General features: G+C 34.8%; 1 long non-coding RNA gene across 1 annotated transcript in view; it reads right to left on the bottom strand.

The window, feature by feature from the left end:
* The window catches only part of LOC132724404 (uncharacterized), a 32,210-nt gene extending 15,844 nt beyond the window's left edge, over positions 1-16,366 (bottom strand). Inside the window, exon 1 of the long non-coding RNA XR_009624900.1 lies at positions 15,884-16,366. This is a non-coding gene — a long non-coding RNA (uncharacterized LOC132724404). The remainder of the gene's footprint in view (positions 1-15,883) is intronic.
* Positions 16,367-16,965: the final 599 nt, after the last annotated feature.

Genomic DNA, 16,965 nt, shown 5'->3' with positions numbered 1-16,965 from the left:
ACTCTAACTCTTTTGGTTCTTTAAAAGAAGATTTTTTAAGTTTTTACTACATGCATATAGGGAAAATCAATGACCCCCTGGGGGGCCTATTTTGACTCCAGGGCTTTTATTTGAACAAACTTGGTAGACACCTATTAGAACATGTTTGATGCTCAATATCTTAGCTATAGCTCTTTGAGTTCTTTAAAAGAAGATTTTTTAAGTTTTTACTATATGCATATAAGGAAAATCAATGACCCACCGGGGCGGGGCCAATTTTGACCCCAGGGCTTTTATTTGAACAAACTTGGTAGACACCCATTAGAACATGTTTCATGCTAAATATCTTAGCTCTAGCTCTTTGGGTTCTTTAAAAGAAGATTTTTTAAGTTTTAACTATATGCATATAGGGAAAATAAATGACCCCCCGGGGCGGGGCCAATTTTGACCCCAGGGCTTTTATTTGAACAAACTTGGTAGACACTCACTAGAAGATGTTTCATGCCAAATATCTAAGCTCTAGCTCTTACGGTTTTTTAAAAGAAGATATTTAAAGTTTTTTCTTTCCGTTGCCATGGCAACCAGAGTTCTGCATGGAATTAAATTCTTTGAACAATTTTTAAAGGTGACCACCAAAGGAACATTCCTGTGAAGTTTGGATGAAATTGGTTCAGTGGTTTATGAGGAGATGTCATTTAAAATAAAAGTTTACGGACGGACGGACGCCGGCCGAACGCCGGACGAAAAGCGATCACAAAAGCTCACCCTGTCACTTTGTGACAGGTGAGCTAAAAATAACATTTTTCTAGTAAATAAATAAGTTTATGGGGAGATAATTCTTGCAATATTGGTGCTAGAGTTATGAACCTTGTCACATAAGATGTGGATGATGATAACGTAAATATATTTGAAGTATGAAGTTGATCCCTTTAGAAAAAAATAAGTTACAGTAAAAAATAATATTTTGTATGGAAAATTCTAAGTTCAAAGGGAGATAAATCTGAAAATATTGGTGCTAGAGTTATGAACCTTGTCACATAAGAAGGGGATGATGATAACATAAATATATTTAAAGTATGAGGTTGATCCCTTAAGAAATAAAGAAGAAACAGTAAGAAATAGTATTTTTTGAGGAAAATTCTAAGTTCAAGGGGAGATAAATCTGAAAATATTGGTGCTAGAGTTATGAACCCTGGCACATAAGATGGGGATGATGATAAGGTACATATATTTGAAGTATGAGGTTGATCCCTTAAGAAATAAAGAAGAATCAGTAAAAAATAGTATTTTTTAAGGAAAATTCTAAGTTCAAGGGGAGATAAATCTGAAAATATTGGTGCTAGAGTTATGAACCTTGTCACATAAGATGTGGTTGATGATAAGGAACATATATTTGAAGTTTGAAGTTGATACCTTAAGAAATGACAAAGTTATAGTGAAAAATATTTTACTGCACCAAAACTTTAATCTAAAATCTGGACGCGGACGCGGATGCCGACGCCGGGGCGAGTAGGACAGCTCTCCATATACTTCGTATAGTCGAGCTAAAAAGGGGAATAATTCTGTCAATATTGTAGGCAGAGTTATCCAACTTGTCAATCTGATGTACCTTGTTACTATAAATTAGTATTGTAAGTTTCAATTGAATATCTCAAGTAATAATTGAGATATTTGACTTTACAACTAGAACTGTGTGCAAAGGACACAGATGCACCCACTGACAACATATATATGGTATATAGTGAAAAAATCAACAAAGGCCCATAATTCTGTTAAATTTGGTTGCAGCAAAAATTCCTTCCTTTACGGCCATCTACACATTTAGGTTGTTAATCCCTGGAAGTTCAAGCAAAATCTACCATCCGGTTTAAGAGTAGTTGCGTTCACAAAATTTCTACATGGTATATAGTGAAAAAATCAACAAAGGGCCATAATTCTGTTAAATTTTGTTGCAGCAAAAATTCCTTTCTTTACTGCCATTTACACATTAAAGGAATAGGAATGGATGGATTGATGTCTGTCTTATATAAATATTTATCATTTAAAAAGAGGTGCCATGATAGTTTTTCTGTTGACATCAACCCTATAAGTGAGAAATTCGTGTTTTAAGACACTATTTTTTACTTGAGAAATAAGTTCATGGGTGCCGCCATTTTGGCGTTCTGTCATTCTCGCGAGACAGACGAGACCGAGATTGTGACGTGTTATACCCACTTCCGGTAAAGGTGTACACGCTGGTACAACTGAAATATATCTTGATGAAGAACTTAATTAATCTTATTGCGTACAGTATTTATTATTTATGAAAACATCATATGGAACTGAATTGCTTTAATTAATTAATTGAAGACGCTGCGGCATTAATTATCATTTGTCCGATTTTTAAGCTTGCTGATGATCCCATCACATGATTTAAGCAATGACTGCTTAGTTTTCAAAGATAAACCATCAATTTAATTTGGGTACTTCTTCAAATTGACGATATATCCTTTTATTTTGTACTTAAGTTTCGCTAGACAAGCTGTCCGAATAGGGTACATCGCCGGTCATGTATCTTTTTCTCAACTAAATCCAATATGCAGAGATCCGCTGAGGACGCAATTTTCCGACATTGACGCTAAAAATAAAATGGCGCAGGAAAATCGGCAGCTAGACTAATATCGTATAAAAACAAAACTGTCCGTTCGGTGATTTAGGCACCCAGTCAAAACTGGTACCAACAGCAACAGGTTGCCCATTGGCATTCCCCTGTAATTACGCATATTCTCGGGTTTATCCAGTTCCCTATAGCTTTTTTCCACGTTATCTACTTACCCAATCCCTTTCCCACACAGATACGCATTTCTACTACCGTAAATTTAATCCAATAAAACAAAAAATCATAAATCTACTTAATATTTAAAATGATTATTGGTAACTGAAAAAAAATGTGTTGCTATTTTATGAAATGCTGTAATTTACAGTATATCTTGACAGGTGCCGAACTTAATTTCCCCTAAGGTCATTCAGTTCACTGATGAAGCGTAAAAAAATAGATGTCTATTTCGTCATTAGAATATTTGACAAGGGTGATTAACCAATCAGGGCAACATTGTGCATGATCAAAAGGTCTGTCGGCACAGAGGCATACAAGGAGCAATAAAAATCGTTAGTACACAGTGTGACAGGAACATTTGGTGCAAATTAGGAACAATTAAAATGGATAATGCACAGTATTAGACATAAGTAGTAAGAACCAGCAATTGTGTGAATAAATTATGCAAATGAGATTTTTGAGCAGCCAATAAAAATGTTTTGCCTGCAGTTAATATTAGGCTACGATTACGATGTTAATAAATACCACGCAGCATCATACGTTGACAGACATGTTAACAATTTACTTTTCAAAAGAGTTGCTTATATTTTTGAAATGTGTACATCACTACTAACATATGTTCACATCTTTAAATTTGAAAGTCAGAATCAAACTGTAATAATTTAATTACATGTACTATTAAGAACACGTTTTAGTAGGATTTTTATAATAATGATAATTATCGCCGTTCAATAATTAACGGCCAATTATTCGTTTGTTTATTTAATTGCATTATTTGATTGTGAAACTTTGTTAAATAATAACATGTGTATTAATTAAATCTGTAAAATATTGTTTAATTACATTAAGATGAGACTTAAATTTAATGAACATAGCATTGTTTGGAGTAACGGGCATCACTGGCCTGAAGTGGTGCGAGCGGTAGACGTTGATTTTTTTATTTGTTTCTTTCTTTATTTATTTTTTGATATTGTTACGTATTTTGAACCAAAAAAATCTCTTCTACACCTCCTGTGAAAATTAAATTGTCTGGTCAAAACTTTACTATATTAATATTTCGCTACGATTCAACTAGATTTATCATAAATCTAAAGATGTGGGGAATTGACATCACGCGCACCTGTTTTTATACGGCCAATACACAAACATGGCCGCGCCTTCTGATTTGTAGAAATCGGTGATTTAGAGATTTAAATTTTGTTACCATTCGTTTAATATTATTATTTGGCGGCAGAAAATTTGCAGATTTATTATTTATAGTATTCTTTTTCTGAAATCAAGTTTTTATTCTAACCTTGTCTTTCCCTTTAAGGTTGTTCATCCCTGAAAGTTTAAGCAAAATCTGCCATCTGGTTAAAGAGGAGTTGCGTTCACAAAATTTCTACATAGAATATAGTGAAAAAATCAACAAAGGGCCATAATTCTGTTAAATTTGGTCGCAGCAAAAATTCCTTCCTTTACTACCATCTACACATTATGGTTGTTCATCCCTGTAAGTTTAAGCAAAATCTGCCATCCGGTTTAAGAGGAGTTGCGTTCACAAGATTTTGGGACGTACAGACGGACAGACGTATGGACGGATGGACAAGTGCAACGCTATATGCTACCACATTGTGGGGGCATAAAAAACTTTAACCAATGCAGACGCTGACGCCGGGGCGACTACAATAGCTCTCATATTCTTCGAATAGTCGAGCTAAACAGGGACAAAATTCTGTCAAAATGATTGATAGAGTTACCTCCTCCTGTCTACATGTTTGTGGCATGATGTTGAATAAATGTGCAAAGTAACAAAGCTATATATCAATGGACTTTGAAAATATTTGAGGTGGTACGCAAACTTAAGCATAAGTCAAAAAGGGACATAATTCCTTCAAAATGCTTAATAGTTACCTCCTCCTGTCTACAGATTTGGGGGGGGGGGGGAAACATTTTATGGTGAATAAGTTTTACAAGTAAAAAACCCCTAAAGTCAAGAACTTTGAAAATATTTGGGTGGGTTTGTTTTTTTAACAAATTTGGGCATATATTCAAGTGGGCTTTATTTTAAAATTTTATTTTTAAAATAAAATAAAAAAGAGGGCCATGATGGCCCTGGGGTCGCTCACCTGTACATAGGCCCCCAGGGCGTGGCCAGTTTAAACCAAAGGGCTTTTTATTTGAACAAACTTGGAAGACACCCATTAGAAGATGTTTCATGATGTTAAGTTTAATACTATACACAAATAATGAAAAACAATGACTTTTGCCCCCCCCCCCCTCCCCTGGCAGGGCCAATTTTAACCCAAGGCTTTTATTTGAACAAACTTGGTAGACACCCATTAGAACATGTTTCATGCTAAATATCTTAGCTCTAGCTCTTTGGGTTCTTTAAAAGAAGATTTTTTAAGTTTTTTAATTACTATATGCAATATAGGGAAAATCAATGACCCCCTAGGGCGGGGGCCAATTTTGACCCAAGGGCTTTTTATTTGAACAAACTTGGGTAAACATCCATTAGAACATGTTTCATGCTAAATATCTTAGCTCTAGCTCTTCGGGTTCTTTAATAGAAGATTTTTAAGTTTTTACTCTATGTATATAGGGAAAATCAATGACCCCTGGGGCGGGGCCAATTTTGACCCCAGGGCTTTTATTTCAACAAATTTGGTAGACACCCATTAGAAGATGTGTCATGCTAAATATTTTAGCTCTTTGGGTTCTTTAAAAGAAGATTTTTAAGTTTTTACTACATGTATCAGGGCTGCCAACAGCAAATTTCAAAATCAGCGGAAAATACACCGGGGGTCAAGGGGGCTGCGCAAGCCCCCTTTGCAGGTCCAGGGCAGAGCCCTGGTGGGGGCTCAGGGGGCGAACCCCCCGAAAGCTCCTGGATTCTGATGATTTGGTATGCCCTAAAATCAATTTCCTGGACTCTAAATTTGACAAATATCCGACATTTTGACGCATTTTGACAACAGACAAGAGCGACAATGTAAACTGTAATTTGATTGGTTATTCTAAAATAGAATACCGGAAAAAACTCGATATGACCAATGAGAAAAGCGCTTACAGACGTACCATAGGCGGCTAGCGTAACGATAAAAGCCGAAGCGTGCCTGTTTTTGGGTACTGTATAAAATTTGACGAATGAATTTATTGTCTTTGTCGAATTTACATCAATCTCAAAAATGATCAAGGAGCTCACGAAATCCGCGGATTTCCGCGGATCCGCGGAAAATCGGCAGCCCTGATGTATATAGGGAAAATCAATGACCCCTGGGGCTGGGCCAATTTTGACCCCAGGGCTTTTATTTGAAAAATCTTTGTAGACACTCATTAGAAGATGTTTCATGCTAAATATCTTAGCTCTAGCTCTTTGGGTTCTTTAACAGAATTTTTTAAAAGTTTTTCCTATATGCATATAGGGAAAATCAAAGACCCCCTGGGGCGGGGCCAATTTTGACCCCAGGGCTTTTATTTGAACAATCTTGGTAGACACCCATTAGAACATGTTTCATGCTAAATATCTTAGCTCTAGCTCTTTGGGTTCTTTAACAGATTTTTTTTAAGTTTTTACTATATGCATATAGGGAAAATCAATGACCCCCCTGGGGCGGGGCCAATTTTGACCCAAGGGCTTTTATTTGAACAAACTTGGTAGACACTGATTAGAGGATGTTTCATGCTTAATATCTTAGCTCTAGCTCTTTGGGTTCTTTAACAGAATTTTTTTAAAGTTTTTACTATATGCATGTAGGGAAAATCAATGACCCCCTGGGGCTGGGCCAATTTTGACCCCAGGGCTTTTATTTGAACAAACTTGGTAGACATCCATTAGAACATGTTTCATGCCAAATACCTAAGCTCTAGCTCTTTGGGTTTTTTAGAAAAAGATTTTTAAAGTTTTTACTATATGCATATAGGGATATTCAATGACCCCCTGGGGCTGGGCCAATTTTGACCCCAGGGCTTTTATTTGAACAATCTTGGTAGACACACATTAGATGATGTTTCATGCTAAATATCTTAGCTCTAGCTCTTTGGGTTCTTCAAAAGAAGATTTTTTTAAGTTTTTACTATATGCATATAGGGAAAATCAATGACCCCCTGGGGCGGGGCCAATTTTGACCCCAGGGCTTTTATTTGAAGAAACTTGGTAGACATCCATTAGAACATGTTTCATGCCAAATATCTAAGCTCTAGCTCTTCAGGTTTTTAAGAAGAAGATTTTTTTAAGTTTTTACTATATGCATATAGGGAAAATCAATGATCCCCTGGGGCGGGGCCAATTTTTTCCCCAGGGCTTTTATTTGAACACTCTTGGTAGACACTCATAAGAAGATGCTTCATGCTTAATATCTTAGGTCTAGCTCTTTGGGTTCTTTAAAAGAAGATTTTTTAAAGTTTTTACTATATGCATATAGGGAAAATCAATGACCCCCTGGGGCGGGGCCAATTTTGATCCCAGGGCTTTTATTTGAACAAACTTGGTAGACATCCATTAGAACATGTTTCATGCCAAATATCTAAGCTCTAGCTCTTTAGGTTTCTTAGAAGAAGATTTTTTTAAGTTTTTACTATATGCATATAGGGAAAATCAATGACCCCCTGGGGCAGGGCCAATTTTGACCCCAGGGCTTTTATTTGAACAATCTTGGTAGACACTCATAAGAGATGTTTCATGCTTAATATCTAAGGTCTAGCTCTTCGGGTTCTTTAAAAGAAGATTTTTTAAAGTTTTTACTATTTGCATATAGGGAAAATCAATGACCCCCTGGGGCGGGGCCAATTTTTACCCCAGGGCTTTTATTTGAACAAACTTGGTAGACATCCATTAGAACATGTTTCATGCCAAATATCTAAGCTCTAGCTCTTTGGGTTTTCTAGAAAACCCCCCGGACGAGGCCAGTTTTGACCCCAGGGCTTTTATTTGAACATACTTGGTAGACACCCATTAGAACATGTTTCATGCTAAATATCTTAGCTCTAGCTCTTTGAGTTCTTTAAAAGAAGATTTTTTAAGTTTTTACTATATGCATATAGGGAAAATCAATGACCCCCTGGGGCTGGGCCAATTTTGACCGCAGAGCTTTTATTTGAACAATCTTGGTAGACACACATTAGATGATGTTTCATGCTAAATATCTTAGCTCTAGCTCTTTGGGTTCTTCAAAAGAAGATTTTTTTAAGTTTTTACTATATGCATATAGGGAAAATCAATGACCCCCTGGGGCAGGGTCAATTTTGACCCCAGGGCTTTTATTTGAACAAACTTGGTAGACATTCACTAGAAGATGTTTCATGCCAAATATCTAAGCTCTAGCTCTAATGGTTCTTTAAAAGAAGATATTTTAAGTTTTTACTATATGCATATAGGGAAAATCAATGACCCCCGGGGCGGGGCCAATTTTGACCCCAGGGCTTTAATTTGAACAACATTGGTAGACACTCACTAGAATATGTTTCATCCTTAATATCTTAGCTCTAGCTCTTTGGTTTCTTTAAAAGAAGATTTTTTAAGTTTTTACTATATGCATATATGGAAAATCAATGACCCCCTAGGTCTAGGGTTGGACACCGGTTCCCGGTATCGGTCCTATACCGAATAGTAACTTCGTAAATAACCGGTATATACCGTTTCGTAAAATACCGGTACTGGATTTGATACTTTTGTAATTTTGTAAAAAAAATAATTTAATGTTAATATGTCAAAAAATAAGAAGATTTTTAAATAAAAACAGACTACAAACACGTAAAACAAACTATGAACCACTATTATCATGCAGTGAGTACGGCTTTCGCGGCAAAGTTGAAGTTTGTGACGCGGCGATATTTTTGTAAAAGTATTGTGCCGCTTATGTTCAAAATAATATTTTGGTACTCGGCAGTAAAATATAATTATTCAAACTGATTTTGGTAAAAGTTTGTAAGTTTTAAATGTCAAAGAAACAACGAGAAAACAAATCAAATACTTGAGTAATCATCGGCACATCGCACACAGTCCTTCCAAACACATCGCACACAGCTTTTGCCGTAATCACAATGTAAATCCAACATATGACAATTGTTAATTCAAACAATGCTTTTAAAAAATAATTAAATCATTTTTTTCAGTTGAAGTCTCTAAACACTCATAATGAATACATATTTAATGTTTCCATGTTCTTTTCTTCCATTACCACATGTACAAATCCACACGTGAATTACGATTTGAACATAAATGAGGCCGAAATATTCCAACAAAATATGCCTCCTTTTGTTTTTGGTGTAACACTGAACTATTATTAAACATGTATACATTTTCTTAACAAAAGAATGCTGACAGAACTTCAGTCAAAAAATGTGAATGTCGGCGGCTCTTTGATGGTGATAAGTAACAACATCAAAGGGAGGCATATTCTTTTGAATAGCCTATTATGCACCTGTCAAAGGTCAACTTGTGTGTATTACACATTAAGATCTGTGATACTTTAAACAACTGAATATATTTCATATAGTGTTTTGTAGGATTTTTTGCAAATGCTGGCTAGTATTTTTGCGTATTTGAGCAGTATGGAATTATGCAATTTGGTGAGGACAATACCCTTTTTTTCTGTAGCAAGATGTTCATGGTGCATGCTTTTGAAAAATAAAGGATGTATAAAATTGAAAGGTAAATTCAATATTAATAAATACCAAATCCTTATTATTTGTAAAGCATAGGTATTTGCTTTATGACTTTATTAGGTTTACATGAAAATGTAAACAAGTCATTTTGGAAACAGTCTGTGCATATATATGTATTTCCAAATTTCTAAGTTAATTACTGGTGGAAAATATGTTTGGGCTGTTGTAGTAGAACAGACTGGAAACATAAGTGACTTTGAAAAAACATCTAATGAAATTTCTTACATGTAATCCCAAATTGCAAAGTAAGCCAACCAATCCAGTGATTTTTATTTATTACAGTAAACAATAATGTGATTTAAAAAAGAATATCGGCATCAGAATAAAATTTCTACACAGTAATAATAATAGCTGTAAGAAACTAATAGATAACCAACTGTCTTAAATTCTTTCAGATGTAGAGATATCAAGATTAAAACAAAAATTTGTAGACTTCTCAGCTGCAGACCGCTGTCCTGCATAAGATATTTTTCTGTGTTTAAATTATGTCATGTTCTTTTGATGAAAAAGTAAAAGTATTTTACAATTAACATGTGTAAATGTTGTAAAAAATAGTAAACACAAAACAACAAAACATGGAACTTGAGAAAAGTATACTTTACAGCATGAAATTTCAGAAAGACCAGTAATGTAACATATTTATTTTCTAGTACTCACTACATGTTATATCTCTTCAGTTCTTATACTTGCAGCAAAGGGTTTGATGTGGTATTGTAAAAGTATCAGTATCGATAAAATACCCGTATCGTTTCGTCAGTACCGGTATCGGTATCGGACCGTTTCGTGAAGAACGATATCCAACCCTACCTAGGTCGGGGCCAATTTTGACCCTAGGGCTTTTATTTGAACAAACTTGATAGACATTCACTAGAAGATGTTTCATGCCAAATATATAAGCTCTAGCACTTACGGTTCTTGAAAAGAAGATTTTTTAAGTTTTTACTATATGCATATAGGGAAAATCTATGACCCCCTGGGGCAGGGTCAATTTTGACCCCAGGGCTTTTATTTGAACATACTTGGTAGACACCCATTAGAACATGTTTCATGCTAATTATCTTAGCTCTAGCTCTTTAGAGTTCTTTAAAAGAGGATTTTTTAAGTTTTTACTATATGCATATAGGGAAAATCAATAACCCCTGGGACGGGGCCAATTTTGACCCCAGAGCTTTTATTTGAACAAACTTGGTAGACACTCATTAGAAGATGTTTCATGCTTAAAATCTTAGCTCTAGCTCTTTGGGTTCTTTAAAAGAAGATTTTTTAAGTTTTTACTATATGCATATAGGGAAAATCAATGACCCCCTGGGGCGGGGCCAATTTTGACCCCAGGGCTTTTATTTGAACAAACTTGGTAGACATTCACTAGAAGATGTTTCATGCCAAATATCTTAGCTCTAGCTCTTATGGTTCTTTAAAAGAAGATTTTTAAGTTTTTACCATATGCATTATAGGGAAAATCAATGACCCCCGGGGCGGGGCCAATTTTGACCCCAGGGCTTTAATTTGAACAAATTTGGTAGACACTCACTAGAAGATGTTTCATGCTTAATATCTTAGCTCTAGCTCTTTGGGTTCTTTAAAAGAAATTTTTTATAAGTTTTTACTATATGCATGTAGGGAAAATCTATGACCCCCTGGGGCGGGGTCAATTTTACCCCAGGGCTTTTATTTGAACAAACTTGGTAGACATTCACTACAAGATGTTTCATGCCAAATATCTAAGCTCTAGCTCTTATGGTTCTTTAAAAGAAGATATTTTAAGTTTTTACTATATGCATATAGGGAAAATCAATGACCCCCGGGGCGGGGCCAATTTTGACCCCATGGCTTTAATTTGAACAAACTTGGTAGACACTCACTAGAAGATGTTTCATGCTTAATATCTAAGCTCTAGCTCTTTGGGTTCTTTAAAAGAAGATTTTTTAAGTTTTTACTACATGCATATAGGGAAAATCAATGACCCCCTGGGTCGGGGCCAATTTTGACCCCATGGCTTTAATTTGAACAAACTTGGTTGACATTCACTAGAAGATGTTTCATGCCAAATATCTTAGCTCTAGCTCTTATGGTTCTTTAAAAGAAGATTTTTTAAGTTTTTACCATATGCATATAGGGAAAATCAATGACCCCCGGGGCGGGGCCAATTTTGACCCCAGGGCTTTAATTTGAACAAATTTGGTAGACACTCACTAGAAGATGTTTCATGCTTAATATCTTAGCTCTAGCTCTTTGGGTTCTTTAAAAGAAATTTTTTATAAGTTTTTACTATATGCATGTAGGGAAAATCTATGACCCCCTGGGGCGGGGTCAATTTTTACCCCAGGGCTTTTATTTGAACAAACTTGGTAGACATTCACTACAAGATGTTTCATGCCAAATATCTAAGCTCTAGCTCTTATGGTTCTTTAAAAGAAGATATTTTAAGTTTTTACTATATGCATATAGGGAAAATCAATGACCCCCGGGGCGGGGCCAATTTTGACCCCATGGCTTTAATTTGAACAAACTTGGTAGACACTCACTAGAAGATGTTTCATGCTTAATATCTTAGCTCTAGCTCTTTGGGTTCTTTAAAAGAAGATTTTTTAAGTTTTTACTATATGCATATAGGGAAAATCAATGACCCCCTGGGTCGGGGCCAATTTTGACCCCATGGCTTTAATTTGAACAAACTTGGTAGACATTCACTACAAGATGTTTCATGCCAAATATCTAAGCTCTAGCTGTTACGGTTCTTTAAAAGAAGATTTTTTAAGTTTTTACTATATGCATATAGGGAAAATCAATGACCCCTAGGGGCGGCGCCAATTTTGACCCCAGGGCTTTTATTTGAACAAACTTGGTAGACACTCACTAGAAGATGTTTCATGCCAAATATCTAAGCTCTAGCTCTAATGGTTTTTTTAAAGAAGATATTAAAAAAATTTTCTTTTGGTTGCCATGGCGACCAGAGTTCTGCATGGAATTAAATTCTTTGAACAATTTTTAAAGGTGACCACCAAAGGAACATTCCTTTGAAGTTTGGATTAAATTGGCCTAGTGGTTTATGAGGAGATGTCATTTATAGCAAAAGTTTACGGACGGACGACGGACGGACGGACGCCGGACGAAAAGCGATCACAAAAGCTCACCCTGTCACTTTGTGACAGGTGAGCTAAAAAAGTAGGGATAAAAGTAGGAAATTTTTTGTAAAAAAGTAGGGAAAAGTAGGGATTTTCAGAGCCTAAAAGTAGGGAAAGTAGGACTCTCTTCTCACCTTTTTTCCAAAGTTGATGCAAAAACAAATACAGACCCTTATCAACTATTATCCATGGCATTTTTTTCATTTAGGAAACCAGTCACCAGTGTCTCAATAGGGATTCCACAACGGGATGAATCTGGACATCAACCTGGAATTGGTATTTTTTTATTAGATCCAATTCCAAAAAATAACAGAAAATTATAAACAATGAATATGTCAGAACACAGACTTTTAGCAACATTAAACATATAGTAAGCATGTTTTTTGTACACAGACTAGAAACAGGAAATGTGTTAAAACCTTGTTTAAGATAGTATGGTTGTTACAAAATACAAACAAGAAAAATGTTATGTGCAAAAACATGGTTTTAGCTAGCATAATATGTGAAACACAGGCTAGAACAAGGATAGGTGTTAAAACATGATTTGCTTGACTCCATTATTTGAACATTGGACAGATTTGCAACAGAGATAACAGTAGCCACTGTATTCATAGTTAGAGTCATTTTTACACTAGGAATGGAGTTCATGTCCATTTTCATCTTTTTGCATTAACCATGCATTGTTAAATTTTGTGAGTCCTTGTGGCATTGTGAAGTTAATTTTTATAAATTAATGAACCTGAAATAATAAATTGTTAGTAAAATAGAATTTAAAAAGAAACTTAATGACACTTGCGAGAAATGTAAGTAAGTCTCAGATAATTCCAAGGTAGAGATGAGTATTTATGCCATATTATATATATATATTTAAAGATAGAGATAAGTAAACTTTGGATGCAACAACAATCTCTCACATTTTTAATGGTTATAACTAATAATTGGCACACTGAAAGCCTAAACACACAGTTAGTTATTCTTAAATTATCTGTTATAAGATAAAGATTCCTAATCCCTCACCATATTAAAGCTATCAAATTCTATCTAATTAAAGCATACATATTTTTCAGAAACACTCTCTACATTTTTCCAGTATCTTTCATTCAATGAAAATTCAGGACAAAATGATCACAGTGAGCAACTTCAATACTTGCCAATATGCCAAACATTGTCTAAAATCTATATATGCTCAAAGATGTTGGCAAGTATTGTCCCTCAGCATAAACATCATTGGGAAACAATTGAGAATCTATTTTATAATTTTGAAATTAAACAATTGAAAAGCTAGTCTGTTTAAAACATATTATAATTTTGAAATTAAACAATTGAGAAGCTAGTCTGTTTACAAAAACATATTATAATTTTGAAATGAAACAATTGAGAAGCTAGTCTTCGTATAAAAACATATTATAATTTTGAAATGAAACAATTGAGAAGCTAATCTGTGTATAAAAACATATTATAATTTTGAAATGAAACAATTGAGAAGCTAGTCTGTGTACAAAAACATATTATAATTTTGTAATGAAACAATTGAGAAGCTAGTCTGTGTACAAAAACATACTATAATTTTTAAATGAAACATAAAATATAATTGAACACTAAGTAATATTTCTATAGAAGGAAACTCACCTAATGTCGCTGATTCTGCCATGTCAGCTAAAACCAGCCTCATCATGGAACCCCTCTTGCACCACTGATGACCTACTTCTATCAACTTTTTCCTACAATTAAACTTGCATCTGGTTCTTATTAAATTTGAGATAAAGATTATATCAAAATCAATCTACTGCTTATACTGGATTTTTTTATCAATTATCCTCGAGCTTTTTTTTAAAAAAAGTAGGGATAGTAGGCAGGCTGTCAACCAGGTCTTATCCAAAATATAGGAGGAATATAGGAATATTTTAGCAGGAAATATAGGAGTTTTTGGACCATTTTAAGGCAAAAAAAATAGGAGTTTTCAACTTAAATTGTTTAACTTACCAATGCTTATATAAATGTAAATTATTCTTACTTTTCAACATGCTGTTTCTACAATAAAATGTTTACCGTATAAGTGAAGGGAAACCATTAGCAGGCTGTCCAGCACCTTCCAAACATAAAATTTAGGGCGAATTTTACAGTTAATATTTCAGAAATTTTAGGGCTAAAATTAGGAATTTTAGGGTACGTAAATAGAAATTTTAGGGCTACAATTTGCTATTTTTATGACTAAATAAACTAAGGTCCCAAAAGAACACGATGTGGGCTAACCTTTGCATATTTTGAACAAAAGTAACTCACAAATAATGCTCTAGCTTAAGTAATAGAGCCCCAAAGGTGCTACCAGTGTGGACTCACTGGTCAAATGCCTCCCCTGCAGAAATGGTCATAGTCAAATCATGTTCAAACCATTTTTTTTAAAATGGCTGAACATGTCAAAAAGAACATGTTCTACCTATGTTTTGGGAATGTTATAACCACAAGTGTCTAAAAGGAATTGCACATTTATGCAGCTTTAGAATCATAATTATGGACAAATGAAATTTTTTGTAAAAGTAGGTTAAAAGTAACAAGGGTGCCATAATCACAAAATACGCCCGTTTACGAAAGCTTTAGATGGAGAAGGGGGCATTATGGATAAGTGTTATCTAGCAAGCAAGTTTTTATCCTTGGCACTGTGTTATTAAATGAACCTTAAAACAAATCAGTAGGGAAGATATGCACAGGATGTGTGACCTTGACATTGGTCGCAGGGACCTGAATTTTATGCACGGCACTCAGCCTCACAATGATGAACATTTGTGCCAAGTTATATTGAAATCCCTCTATGCATTTTCAAACGGGCGTATAAAAAGTACATGTAATTGTAATTTAATAACTAAAAAATTCTGATTTAAGATTTTATTCTAGGGAAATACATTTCATTACAGTTCTTAATCTTTGAATGAGCTGAACTGATATTTACTTGAAAATTAAAAAATAATTAGATTTCTATGAGAAAGTATTTACATTTGATAAGGTAATTACTGTATGATCTTTATGAACAAATACCAAGTCTACAGAACACCATAGTTATCACAGTTAAGAATCTTGACCAATGAATGAAACATGTGTAAATAAATGTTACATTCTTTAGAACATACTCAAGTCCAAGAAAGAGGATTATTTTTATGCCCTTTGATTAAATTCTATTTTTTAGAATTGAAAGTGAAAGTAGATCAAGGGGGAGTAATTGTGTAAGTCATTTATGAACAAAGTAATAACTTTGTTGTCGCCCTTTGATTAAATTCTATTTACAAAATCTGGATATTTCATCATCTTTAATGACCTTGACCTTGTATATATTGACCTAAATTATATGTATCACAGCCATAGTCTTGATAATGACCATTTGTGTTACAATCCCTCAATAAATGATGACTAAATGGTCCATATACACATCTTCATATTTTTATCTGAACTTTGACCTCTATGTGTGACCTTGACCTTGGCCGCAAGGACCTGAATCTTGCACGCGACACTCCGCCTCACAATGGTGAACATTTGTGCCAAGTAATATTGAAATCCCTCTATACATGTGGAAGTTTTGCTCCGGACAAGCATTTTTCAATGAGCTCTAAGTGTGACCTTGACCTTTGACCTAGAGACCTGGTTCATGTGCGCGACACTGCTCCTCATAGTGGTGAACATTTCTATGAAGTTTCATTAAAATCCCTCCATACATGTAGGAGATATGCTCCGGACAAAATTGGACGCCGCCGGCCCGCCTGCCAGGGGCGTTCCCATAATACGTCCCGTTTTTCAAACGGGCGTATAAAAAGGCATTTGCCTTAGTACAGTCATTTGAATAAATGGGAAACATCTATATTCAACACAAAGAATTGCACATCAAAAAAGTTCATCACACAGACCATTCAATTGCACTTTATCTAGATCACATAATTTCAAAATGTGTGTACATTGTAATTGGAAATGAGCTTTATATTACTGAACTGCCAAATTATTTTGAGTGTGATTAATTATATGAGTCTGTCTTTCCTAAATTGCACCATATGAATGAAAGAACAAGAACTGAATGAAATTGATAACTTTGTGGCAAAATAAGCAGTCTTCACGAAAATCTTTAAAACGCACAGGACATTAGGTCCAGTTAAATGTCAAATCTTACTGGACCTTGTGGTTTTTAGCCGGACCAAATACATAGATAGGTAATAAATTGATGGGAACAGGAAAACACTTTATCATGCTACCCTTGATAATTTTGAAAGAAGCATAATATGTCTTGTATTCTGGGCCATATGTTGACAGCTTTGAAAAATCTATAAGGACCAAATGTTCAGGCAAAATTGACTAGAATTGAACATGAACAACGCAATTTGCTTCAAACAAATCACCTTCACACAAAATATTTACTTA

This window comes from Ruditapes philippinarum, unplaced genomic scaffold (assembly GCF_026571515.1).
Source record: "Ruditapes philippinarum isolate M1 unplaced genomic scaffold, ASM2657151v2 ctg1049_1_1_1_1, whole genome shotgun sequence".
Classification (NCBI taxonomy): Eukaryota; Metazoa; Mollusca; class Bivalvia; order Venerida; family Veneridae; genus Ruditapes; species Ruditapes philippinarum.
The sequence above is the reverse complement of the archived record's forward strand: the minus strand, read 5'-3'. Positions and strand labels throughout refer to the sequence as shown.